At 40.8% G+C, this 12,855-nt stretch overlaps 1 pseudogene; it reads left to right on the forward strand.

Moving 5' to 3' along the window:
- The first annotated feature begins 3,486 nt into the window (after positions 1-3,486).
- Positions 3,487-11,185, forward strand: LOC138487399 (olfactory receptor 2K2-like; annotated as a pseudogene).
- The last annotated feature ends 1,670 nt before the right edge of the window (positions 11,186-12,855 follow it).

Here is a 12,855-nt window from a genome sequence, read left to right on the forward strand (position 1 = left end):
TAAGGTAGCCATATTTTTCATTTAGCCCAAATGTGTTAGTCAGCCATATTTTGCATTTAGCTAAGTGGTAAGGTAGCCCATACCATGCGTTTTGCCTAATTGTGTTAGTCAGACATATTTTGCATCTAGCTTATGTGTGTAAGGTAGCCATTTTTTGCATTTAGCCTAAATATGTTAGTCAGCAATTTTTTGCTGGGTAAGGTAGCCATTCCTTGCTTTTAGCCTAATTGTGTTAGTCATACATATTTTGCATTTGGCCCTATTGTGTAGAGTAGCCTTACTCTGCATTTAGCGTAGCTGTGCAAGGTAATCATATTCTGCATTTAGCCTAATTGTGTAAGATAACCATATTCTGCATTTCGCATAGTTGTGTAAGGTAGCCATACTCTGCATTTAGCCGAGTTGTTTAAGTTAGGCATATTCTGCATTTGCCCTAATTGTGTAAGGTAGCAATATATTACATAAGGTGTTTCTAAAATCAGTCACTCAATGTCTACCTATGCATTTTAGGCCCTGCTCCCCTTTTAAATCTAGGTGTTTTCCTAATGTTGTTCATATTGTGTCTTTCTACGCATTTTAGGCACACCTCTCCTTTTTGAACCTAGGTGATACGCAGCTCTACTCTTTGTACATAGACTGAAGCCAGGATGTAAACACAGTTGTTTGTACAGCTAACCCATTTTTATCCCCTCGCAGTCAGCACATTCATAACTTATCGGAAGGCACAGGATCATTCCACAAACCCTGCACTCACATATAACACAAACACTATTGTAAAACACATCTGCCATGAGAATGAAGCTACCTTTAATAACAAAAAATTGAATTGTAGCTTCCCACATAATTCTCGTTCTACTCAAACACAATCCACCTTGATTAGTTCATAGATTACCTCTGCTGCACCCATCCACACACCATTCAGACGTGGGTGAATAGCAGGATCTTGCCAACCCTCACATAAATGCAATGTCCAAAATGCACACACTCATAGCAGCACCTTCCAATTCTCCCAAATGTGGATTCCGGTCCCTATGAGTGTGTTCAATCAAACAGCACTTTGGGACCATAATTATGGTGAAAAGCGCTATACAAATGACAAAAATGAATGAATGAATGAATTAATGCATTTCAGTTGTAGATACCTAGTTTGATTGAATCCATAGATGGAGCAAAACAAGAGTTTCTTTAGTAATCCTGGGAAAAGACATTCTTCTGAACCTGAATCATCCACATTTTTACTGTATTTGGAGTTTGCAGAACTTTCTAAATTATGAAGAGTTTTGGGTAAACAGGTTGGGGAAGCTAATGTGCAATATTTCTGGAGCTCTCGACTGAACTATATTTAAATGTGTAAAAGGGGGAGGATTGTGGTGTCTGCTTATGTTTGAGAGATTGATAATTTTACTGTAGGCAGGCATTTCAAACCTTTTAAGAACATATATGCATATGTTGCATTGGCTATTTGTACAGAAAGGGTAATAGACATTTAAAATGAAAGGAAGTGTTGGTTTTGACTAGATTTTGGCCAACGTTCCACGGAATGTCATTTTATTTTTTATTTGTGTAAATATTTTAAAAGAATGATCTGTGTTTCACAAAAAGATAGGCTAATCTTACTAGTGTCTTTGGGATTATGCTTAAAACATATTTCACTTTCTCTGTCCAAACATTTAATTATTATCTTGCATTATTTGTGCAGGGGTGACTTGTATGAACAACACATACTCAGATGGATATAACATAGTGTACAAGCTTCAGACAAACACATCAATTGCATTGCCACCACTTTGCAGTTTTTGAGGTAATTCAGAAGAAAATATGTGTATGGTGGTGATCAGGCAGTGCATTAATTACAGATTGATTATCTGTATGACAAAAATACGCCACCTACTTGAAGATCAGGGGGGGGTGATTCATTTTCACAAGGCAGATTTATAGAACTCAAAAACTCACACAAATACATACACATGCACACAAACACCCACTCACCCGCTCCTGAATAACGATATTGCTCTGCTTAGACACAGGCACACTGGAATTTTATTACTGCTACTTTGGAAGAAGGAAAAGGTTTTCAACAAAACACAAACAGCTGGTCTACAGTCACTAGCCAACTTCTCCTAGGCTAATGTGCTACATTGGAATTGCCCTTGCACTATGTACCATTGACACTGGAATTCGAACGATATTTGAAGGGGGAGGTAGAGTGAAATTACTGTATACAAACGTTTTTAGCACACCCGCTTATTTTGAAGGGAAGTGCATTCCCTTATGTTAATGAAGTTGCTTCTTGCTGTTCTCCCAGGTCACTGTACCAGCCACGTCATTCTCATCGGTAGTCCTTAAGGGTCAGGCAGGTCAATGTGTCAGCTTAAATCGGGACGAGATAAGTTTGTTGCATCCATTAGATTGAAGGAGGTGAGTGACCGGGGTCTTATGCAACCACTGGATCAGGTAGTCACGTGGTGTCCCTGTGAGGCATGTATGTGTGAGAGAGAGGATCGTGTGGGAAATGCAGTGCTGGACTGACAGCCAGTGCAAGGATATCCTTGCCTGGTAATTATGCTCTGTTCTGGCTCAATTTGCACAATGGCAAAGTTGTGATTATCTGGCCCCTGGTCTACATGCCACTCTTACAATAGGATAGAGCCAATCTGGTGTAAAGTAGTATCTATTCTTTATCTGAATAATGTCTTATTTTGTTTGTTATTTTTGGAGAGAAATTAACACCAAGTTTTTTAAAAGAGCCTTTTATTAGCATCCATTGCAACAAAACAAAACCACGCACTCACTTCCCTTCTCCTCTTATAACATATCTGTGTTTTTTCCTCTCGTCGTGCAACAGTCAGCAACAACTGGAGTGGCTCAATCAAGAGTACACATTGCAATACACATCTCTCTCACATACAAAAAGGCAAAGATGTACAGTGAGACAGAGAGGGAAAGAACTGTGAGAAAGGTGAATAGAGACCGCTTTATATACATGTGATACACAAGGTATAGCAAGTACATTTTTAATTTGTGTTCTTCATTTTGTAGAACTTAAATACTTGCAGTTATTTTGTGAAATGTAGTGCTGTTGAATGTCATTACTGTTGAATGCTTTTTGGAATTATACATGTACCTAAAAGAGGATGAGGTCATTACTGTCTTGTACCCATATGTGTAATATAAATGTAAAGATGTAGCACACACCAACATTCACAAGTAAAAAATACTTGTTTAGTCAACCATTTGACATGGGAATTCATGAGCAGTTTGCTCTCTGTAGAAGACAATTGCAAAATGACAAAATCGCTACTCATCTTGAAATGTAAAGTTACAGTGGAGAAGAGTTTTAAAATGTGTACTAACATAGCTGTACTTGATAGAGAAATATATTTCTGCCATGAGATGGCTTACTGAAATCAAAATGTATGAGGATTCAAATTTACAAAAATATATATTGTTTGATTTTCCTTCTTCTAGATAAAACAGTAGGTTTGAATGGAAAGTCAGAACCATACTTTTGTGACAGAATGTATCCTGCTGGGACTCTCCAGAGATCCAGATACAAATTATTCTGTTTGTGGTGTTTCTTATAATCTACATCTCCACCATTGTTGGGAACACCCTCATCCTCACAGCCATCAAAGTGGTACCTCACCTCCACACACCCATGCACTTTTTCCTCAGCAACCTATCCTTCCTCGACCTGTGTTACTCCACCATGACTGTTCCCAAAATGTTGGAAAACTTGTCGTCAGACAGAAAAACCATATAATTTGCAGGTTGTGTGGCACAGATGTACTTGTCCATTTCTATGGGCGAAACAGAGTGCATACTTCTTGCAATCATGGCGTATGACAGATACATTGCAATTTGTTATCCATTGAGATATATGACCATCATGAACAAACACGTTTGTCTCAGGCTAGCTACAGGGACATGGATATGTGGATTTATTCTTTCAATTTACCATGTGGCCTTTACCCTGCAGGTACCCTTGTATAGGCATAATCAGATTAACCACTTTGAATGTGAAGTCCCGGCGGTATTGAGATTAGCTTGTGTTGATGTTTCGCTTATTGGCATTATCATATTTGTGGTGGGCATCCTTATACTCATGATCCCCATTTCCTTAATCCTGATCTCTTACGTCCAAATCATTATTAGCATCCTACAAATCAGCTTTGCCAAAGGGCGGTACAAGGCCTTCTCCACGTGTGGCTCTCATATCATGGTTGTGTTTCTGTTCTATGGCGCAGCCCTGTACATCTACATGAAACCCCAGTCCAACGATACACAGGACACTGATACAATTGTCACAGTGGCCTATACTGTGATAACACCTGTGATGAACCCTATCATCTACACTCTACGCAACAAGGAAGTTAAAGGAGCCTTGAAGAAGACAATACAGATTATATATGACAAGAAACCCTAACCCAAATTCTGTCGACAAGCTGCCTAATACAGTTTAGTGTGAGTACGTGTACGGGATAAAGACTATCATGAATTTGCCAAATTGACTCTGAAATGTAATGTCCAATAACCGTCCACGTGCTTACCAAGAAAATATGTATAATCCTTTCTCTTCAGTGGAGTTTTACCCTTATCATGGATTTAACATACAATAGCATGTATATAAATAACATCTATCATTGGTAATTTTTTTAAACTGCTATTTACTTACTCACCACACAATCCTCCATCTACAACTCTCTTCCTCATTCACTCTATTTTACTCTCAATTGACTGCGAGTTGACAGCTGAAAATAGGTAGCTTTTGCTACACCGATATTTTAATGAGAAACAAATAAGATACAACACAGATACTGTATAAGTAAATTCACGTCACGTGGCAATACAAATCTCCCCTGTGTTATCATAATTGCACCTGAAAGGTGGCAGCAATGAGTGGACAGTTAGAGAAAGAAGTTTGTGTCACACTCTTCTGACTCCAAACCCCCTGGCTTACCTGAATCTTTCCCAATGCTTTTTGACTCCAGTGACCCGTAGTTCCAAATACTCTTGTGTCAATGATTTCTACCCTACTCCCTCCAATCCATATTCTTGATGTCACTGACCTCACTCTACCGAGTGTCTTCATAAGGTACTCCCTTCTACGGGTACTTTTTGAAATGGGGCCCTACATCTTGGTTTGCCTATTATATCCAGGTTTAATGTATTTTTATAATTCATCATTATAAGTGCAGGTCAAAGGAAATGTTGTGCCTATACAAAATTGCAACATTCTTTGTCTGAAAGTAATATTGTGTTTTTATGTTCTCATAAACATAATTTTATGATTTTGTTTTGTTAAAAGTTAATGAGATACATACAATATTCATGAATCAGTAGATAGACAGAGCGCTACAATTTTAGGGTGCTGTGACTTAACAATAACTTACTAAGTGCAAAGAAGATCTTCCTTCTGTGCTATTTGCATCTCCTTTGCGTAATCCTGCTGTTCCTAGTGATTTAATGCCGGATTTACAAATCGCTTTTCATTGGGGTTTTCCCATGAGAAAAGGCCTTTGTACCAGAGACAACCTCTTCCCTCCTTCTCGCCACCCTCCAAGTTGGGTGCCTTGATCCCGTTTTCACCTGTAGAAATGAAATCCACACTCTAGTAAAGTCCTGCGCTAATTATATGTGCTTGTTTGGTCAAATTCAAATGGTTGGTGTAAATATATATTTGTTGCCTTAGCAGATGCTTTCGTAACTGTAGAGATGATGATAGCGAATCCAGGGCGGGAAAAGATTAAAATCTTTCAATACGACTGGATCTGCAATCAATCGAATTGTAACACTTATAAAGATTTTGATATCAGTTGTTTTGGGCATAAGAGATTGAGATCCATGGCTGACTATTTGATAAAATGTCCTTCCCCACATATCCGCAGGCAATATATGAGATTTTGATTTAATTTATGGTACACTAGGGCGGTATTGTTCAAGAGACATCAAATATTGCCAAATCAGAATTATTGTCGGATTGTTTAGATATTTTGCAAAAAGAGACTTTACAACATCTTATTGTTGATTGTCATATGTTAACTGCAAGACGCTCAATGCTTTTTAAAAATCTAACTGTCTCAAAGCCTGCTGGATTCTAATGATATGTGGAAATTAATCTTCTCAAGTCCAATGTTGGCGGTAAAGGTAGCTGTTGTACATTTTCTTGAAGCGGTACTACCTGACATAGAGAGTTAAAGGGTGACAAGATTGGTGCATCCCTAATATGATCTAAGAAAGTAGTATCAGCCCTAGGGTGCTGTCATTCTGGTATATAGGTGCGGTTGATCAAGTATTACTGGATTATGATTATGATAATGATTGAATATGAAAAATGTTTTGTTTTTAGTTTTTGATATGAAATGTATGACAGTTAGATTAGTTTTCTTTTATGTTTTTGTATAGTTTAGCTTAGTTTTTTGTTTATTCTGTTTATTGAAGTTAATGTATTGTAATTTTCTTCTCTTCTTTTGTAATTTGGTATTTATGATACATTTGTAATGTTTTATATTGAAACAAAATTAAACATATTGTGTTTTAATGTTCTCATTAAACTTTCAGTCTTGAAAAACATAATTTTATGATTTTGTTTTGTTAAAAGTATATGAGATACATACAATATTAAGGAATCAATGGATAGACAGACCGCTTCAATTGTGGAGTGTTGTGCCTTAACAATAACTTACTAAGTGCAAAGATCTTCCTTCTGTGCTATTTGCATCTCCTTTCTGTATTCCTGCTATTCCTAGAGATCTAATGCCGGATTTACAAATCGCTTTTCAATGGGATTTTCCCAAGTGAAAAGGCCTTTGTACCAGAGCCAATCTCTGCCCTCCTTCTCGCCACCCTCCAAGTTGGGTGCCTTGATCCCGTTTTCACCTGTAGAAATGAAATCCATGCTCTAGTAAAGTCTTGTGCTAATGATATGGGTTTGTTTGGTCAAATTTACTTGATATGATATGATATAATATGGCATTAATAAAGCGCCTATACACAAGTGTTTCAAGGCGCAACAAATACTTGGGTGTTATATAAAACGTCTGGAGCAAGCTGTTTACAATGTTGGTCACTACTGATTGAATAGTTATACGTTTGGAAATGTCAAACTAAGGGGCATCCAAAGAAAAGACCTATAGATGGAAGGAAACGTTTACTTCCTGTGTGGCCCTGTCTCCTTCAGGGGATGCTTGCCTTCCACTGTTTTCCATGCTGTGTACGTTTTTTTTCTTCTCATTTTTACTTAATTTCTAGATGTTTACATAGGATTCTTTTTGGGGCTGAGTATTCCAAACCTCCCTGAGTGGCTAAGGACGGTACCAACACTTCCCTCGTGCCCCTCCAGTACCCTCCTCTCTTGGTGGATCTTGTTAAAACTTGTATACCTGCAACCCCTTGTGAGTTCAATGTTTCTTCCTCATGGCTTTAATGTGTGGGACTGATTTCAGCTAATAGCACTTGTTTGAGCTTGAGCGGTGAAGTTTTTCCTGCCTCCTGTCATGCTCTTTATCTGGGTCCCTGCACTCATCTGAGTGTTCCTATTGCGTGGTGAGTGGCGTTGACCTATATCTGAGGCCATTAATGGCCCCTTCCTTCTCCCCTCCTCTTTTTTCTTTTTCCTGCTCATGTTTTCTATGTAGATAGACACAATGGTGAGGTTAGTGCTTCCTCCTCTCTCTTTTCTGCTTTTTGGGCTAATCTCTGAGAAATTGTGTAAATCTCGCTGATCAAGCTCCTTGCATGCTGTGTCACTTCTTATACATTGCAAAGTCAATTTGCCTGCATAGTTCACAAATTAAATCGCAGCAGGGCAATGTCTGGTGCCATTCTGAGGGACAATAACAGCTGTGTGTACCTACTTTCATTTTGGCCACGCCCCCCTGGACATATCCTTCTGGCAAAGCCCCTGCAGCAGAGAAGCCCACGCCGGGGCAAGGGTGCAGTGTTTGGTGTTCTGAGGAACAGAAACACCTGCTGGTTCCTGCTTTCTGTTCAGCCACAACCCCCTGGATATATACTTCCGGCAAAGCCCCGGCAGTGGTGAAGCCCACGGTGGGGTAAGGGTGTGGTGTTTGCTGCTGTTCTGAGGGACAGAAACACCTGCTTGTTCCTGCTTTGTGTTTGGACAGGCCCCCCTGGACATATCTTTCCGGCAAAGCCCCCGTGACGGTGAAGCCCGCGGCAGGGCAAGTGCACAGTGTTTGGTGCCACAGGTGTTTGGCACAGAGGGGGGACATATGTCAAGCCAGCCTGTAACCCAGAAAGGACCTTCCCTGAAAACCCTGAAGAGCAAAGGTGAGAGTAAGGAGAAAGCAAGCTGGAACTGTGTTGGAGACGTTTTCAGAATACTGTGGTGGGTGACTGTCGGCTCAGTTAATTGGCACCTTGTCAACCTTGGGGTAACCTTAGGGCTCGCTCATGGAGTCCCTGCCCTTTTCCGCCGCTCCTCTTTTGCTCGGAGCTTACTCCTCAGTCCGTCATACAAGATAAGTCCCAGCGTAAGATGCTAGTTGTGAGGAGGCAGCGGCAACGAGCGGCTCACTCAATGAGCCATCGCAGGAAGTGTGATGTCACCACTGACTTTGTCCCTGGGGGGTACTGGGGCATATGACAACAATCCCAGAAACTCTCTAGAGGAGGCTCACTCTCTTGACAGAAGAGATCCACCAATTCCTGTGGTAAAGCCAAGAGCCTCTGGGAGGAGTACGAATTGCACCAGAAGACGGTCACCGAGACGTGACTCCCAGCAGCATGGGTGGCTTTCCTGCCATGCCCCTTGGAGCAGGTTGCACAGTTATAAACTGGGAAGACTTAGTCACTAATGGAAGTATGTCATTCAGTGGAGGGAAATCTGTGTGCATGGATATTGCCAACAATAAAGCCATTTGCCTTGCTGGTGTGAATGCCAGTGTGGATGATTCCTCTGCCCCAACCACAGTTGGCACCTGCCGGCACCGTGACACCCAGATTCAAATTTGGTATCTACCGTGTCCACCCTGCACCCGTCTGTGATCTGAAAAATCTTGGGATGGCAAAGCTGCTAATACCAGCGATGGATAATGTTTCCCGGGCCGCCCTCTCTAATTGTAACCCACCACCACCAAAGCTTACAACTAAGCCCACTGGTCTGGCCCCTGACTCTCTGATAGCTCTTGGTTCCTATTTAGCCCACCTCGTGCCCACCGCTGTTTCATGTTCTTTGGCCCCAGCGGTCACAGTGACCTGTGATGCATCTGAAGACAAACCCCCCTCTAGCTTCTCCTGTAGTGCCTGGAGTGAAAACCTGTGGATCATGCACTCAGTGGCTACTTCCTTTCTCTGCTTGACACCATTCAGGTTACCCAAACCCCACACAATTAATCATGGCACTGACACCATTATCAACTTACCTGCTGAGGATGTTCGAAGAGCTCAGGGGTGTATCTGTAATCAAATGCTTGCTGAGTTGGAAGTTATCAGAAAGATCCTACTAGTCGTGATAGAGGCCCAGGGCCAGAGAGGAGGGGGCCTGCTAAGGGAGTTTCCCATTGCTTCACTTACCACCATGGAGTTAAATATTGTACCCATGGAATGCTCTAGTGATCAAGATATTTTGAGTCTGCTAACTCCTGAAGAGAACACTGCCCACAACATTGTGGACCTTGTGAGTCCTTATCTGGTTAATGCCCTGAGTGAACCTACTGTAAAGACCAGGGAGCTTAGCAAGGGACTCAAACTTAAGGCAACGTCTACATTACAGGCAGGCTGTGACTCAAGTACTATGGAAATTCAATGTCCCAGCATGGAGGAAATTAGAGCACATAGTCCACAGCATAGATGCGGTATGTCTAAGTGCTGTGATCAAGGGGGCCGTGAAGTATTAAAGTATGTCTCCATAGGGTACCCAAATTAGCAGCGAAAAAGCAAGAACCAAGGGATGCTCTTTCAAACAAATGTCTGCACTGGTTATGTACTGTCAGAGGTTGCTTTGGGTCCACTGAAGCCATGATGGGCTGTTGCAGAGTTCCCAGTGAGGGAAAAAACCCCTATGGCACTGTAAAACTGGAACTTTGGGATTGGAGAGTGGCAAACTGTGCCTGGGAAGAAGTGAGTGAGGGGTTGAACAGCCAAGAGTGGGATATCAATTAAACTGCACCGTCACCCGTTATTTGTTGACATACAAGGAACTACCCCACTAACCGCTACCCTGACTGGGTGCAAATTTGACTCCTCTGGGGTTGAGGCACAGTGGGGTCAAATGTGGCTGGTCAAGGGTGTCTGCGATTTTTAGATTTGGGCTGCAACTGTAAAATAAGGGATTACCCAATCAGTGGGTTCCCTAATATTGTTTTTCTTATATTCTTGTCTTTATATTTTCCTTTGATCTCTTGATATGCTGTATTATGTTGTGAATATGGCCCTTAGGAACAAGTCCAAATATCGGAACCAACTCAGGGAGATAGCAAAGTACTGTTTTGTTAACAATTACCTAAAACAGGGAGGTTACAACGAATATCAATGGATGTATGCTCAATTATCTCTACACAAAATATGTTTTTTCTATGAAAAATATGTCAGAGTGATGTCATACTAGGTGGGAATAGTGAAAAACCTATCAAGGGTTGGGATTGGTTAAGGGAGACATCTAAGTATACTTTTCTATTGGAGCTAGGATTGTTATTGGCTGTTCGTTATCAAGTGCACCACTTATAAAAAACATGTCATCTCAGGAAAAACATTAGTTACACAATTTCTCAATGGTCTTCAAACTATAAGGTCCTTAGTTATATGGACTAATACATGGTTGACATGCTAGTGCCATGTCTGGAACATTCAGTTCATTTAGCAGCATGTATGCCCAGACCCAGATGAAAGGAGATGCATGAAACTATCCCCACTACCCAATTAGCCCAGAATCTCTCATCGCCCATCGTTCTGTCATGAAATTGTCTTTGTACTTTGCCTTGTAGAGAATTCTCATCTTCGGGAATGTACGAGAGTGAGGGCACTCACTATCCTGTCTGGGACTCCAAGTTTTAACTCTATTTCCATCCTTGGCTCATGTGACAGGATACCACGGTCTGGTCCCTTTTGTATGTTTTTAAATTCTCTAAATGAATTAAAACTAGGTATCCTTGGTGTTCTTTCTTTGCACCATAACAAGGAAAGATTCATCTTCTGCATGCTGGCTCCTTTCCAGAATAGATAGCTTACCTTGGATGCTTCAGTCTTGAATCGAGGCCAGACAGCCTCGCCATGCAGCTCCATGAGCCTATTATTCTTGCTGCAACACAGTTTTCCATTCCCACTGTATGGGTTCTGGCTTACTAAATTCATGATACCAATGTCAAGCTTCTGTACAATGTCGACTTGGCCTGCATTCTATTCACTACTTATCTCTAGCTTCTACCATGACTTAATCTATCTTGCATTTCAGCATCTGTGCATGTATTGAACTTCCGTTTTCTTCAACATCTTCTAGGTTTCTTCTTGTCTATGTCGATAGTTCATTTAACCTCTTGAGTTATCGTTTGTCCTCTAGGACTTAAATCTTGTCATACTTCTTTATCTTGAGACATCATGCACACTTCTTTATGACATCATTAATTCATTTGTTAGCTTCTTTTCATAATCCTATGGGTTTCTCCTCCTGTAGGTTATCATCACGTTGAGTGTACATTCAGTAGTGTTGTCTCATTGGGTATCTTTTTACAAACACTCACTGCATTATTGGTATTGTGGTTGGTGTTAGACACAACACAATCTCATGTCTCCAATACACAGGAGGTAAGGGGGCGGGATCACATGCAGATATATACAGTTGCTCCCCTACAATGTTTACTAAGGATAGTATTGTTATAAGCTATACTTCGATGGCCCGACGACCAAATCATTTTTTTTATGATGATGACAATTTAAATCCCATATATACGTATATACATTAGTGTGCCCTATTGACTTAAACCTTCCTCTTGTGACCAGATTTGTATCCTCCCCTTATCCCTGACCTAATGTCCAATTTAGATACATTCTCACGGTTCTCATTGGTTACCTCTGATGATACAAATGTCTCTGATGATACAAATGTTTAATGTGAACCCCTTTTCCTTTGGTTCCAGGGTCTCATGGTGTGCTTCACCCCTTATTCTTGAACAATCTCAGATAGGTGCAGACAGCGTTCCATTTAAGACAGTAATACCTAATCATTTCCCCATGCAATCAGAATTGTTGGCATCCCCTGATGGTTCTCACCCTTATAACTGCTCAAATAGCAGTTTAATTTGTGACTTTTTATTGGACAAATGTTTCATCTTCTTCCTGCTTCTTATGGGAATCCATAAACTCATGCTGAACACTACACAGCACTGCTTGTTCAGGGAATAGGTTCTTTAATATGTGTGTGTTCTTAGTCTGCCTTGGATTTCCTGTGCAACAATGAATTGGGGGGTTGGGCATGAGTTATTTTCTCCCACATCTCTTTATAAGTCATTGTTCTAATAATCTTTCCTTGCCCACGTGCACGCTACCTTCTGCAGTCATGTTTCTTGTTTGCATTTTTTATTTGCTAATCAGGTTTCTAACTACCTGGTTGGAGTTGTGTTCTAAGTGACCATTTTCTGCAAGGGGCAGTGTTGTTCACAAGAAGATCTCTTTGCTTTTACCCTAATTCAGCATTACTCTGTTCCAACCAAACTGTGTTCCTTGCCTGCCTAAACATTTAATTTTATCATTGCTTCCGAGTCAAAGCCTGAGAATCAGCTATGGCTCTCCGTCCTGACCAATCCCAGCATGGCTTTACATTCTGCCATCTTCCAAACTTGGCATGAGTTTGAGTGTATTTGACGATGAGAAAAAAACAATGTGTTTCTGTGGCCTAAT

The sequence above is a fragment of the Ambystoma mexicanum genome, chromosome 9, assembly GCF_040938575.1.
Source record: "Ambystoma mexicanum isolate Mex_15411 chromosome 9, UKY_AmexF1_1, whole genome shotgun sequence".
NCBI lineage: Eukaryota > Metazoa > Chordata > Amphibia > Caudata > Ambystomatidae > Ambystoma > Ambystoma mexicanum.